Raw genomic sequence first — 684 nt, 5'->3', positions numbered from 1 at the left:
ACATAGATATATAATTAATAACTGTACATTTAAATCTATATAAAATGGTTCTTCACCTGGAGGGCGAGTTCGAACCCTAAAGAAAGAAAATAGAAATTTCTCTAATCTGATTTGGAATGCTCTTACGTGTTGCAGTTTGTTTATACGAACCAAAGCCGTGTGTTTTCAAGGTTTTCCTCTTGATTCTGGAGGATTTTTAATTATCTCTCTGGGGATGTGAAGGGGAAAGAGGCCAAAAAGACCAGCTATTAGAGAAGTCGTGGTGGTAACAAGGTAGTCACTGAGCTTTGAATTCAGCCCAACCTTTTTTTTCGACCATGCAATGGCGGTTCGCTCATCTTATAACAAATTATTAATACACACTGTTATTCCTTGTCAGCACAAGTCGTAGCATCCGGTCTAGGGAACTCGTTGTAATGAATGGTTGATAATGATGTAGTGTGCTGCTTTGTTTACTCGTTAGTAATCAAAAAAACTGCCTGTGAAAGTGGTGGAGCCGTTTTAGATTTCCTGAAACAACCAAGTGTGCAGCTAGAGGTTTAGGAAGAGAGCTGGTACTGTGGTGGAAAATGGATCAGCTAAATGTAGCCAACGCTTTCTGCTTCCAAATAGACTGTGGCGGTTCTTTCCAACTGGATTGTTTACCGTTTTCTGTTTTTGCCAGAGACCTATTCAAGCCTTTCG

At 39.9% G+C, this 684-nt stretch overlaps 1 protein-coding gene across 1 annotated transcript in view; it reads right to left on the bottom strand.

Moving 5' to 3' along the window:
* Nucleotides 1-684, bottom strand: part of LOC119585399 (adenylyl cyclase 78C-like) — a gene marked incomplete in the record, with an annotated part of 159,642 nt that overhangs the window by 50,353 nt on the left and 108,605 nt on the right.

The sequence above is a fragment of the Penaeus monodon genome, chromosome 19 (genome assembly GCF_015228065.2).
Source record: "Penaeus monodon isolate SGIC_2016 chromosome 19, NSTDA_Pmon_1, whole genome shotgun sequence".
Taxonomy (NCBI): Eukaryota; Metazoa; Arthropoda; class Malacostraca; order Decapoda; family Penaeidae; genus Penaeus; species Penaeus monodon.
This window is presented reverse-complemented; position numbering and strand designations above follow the sequence as displayed.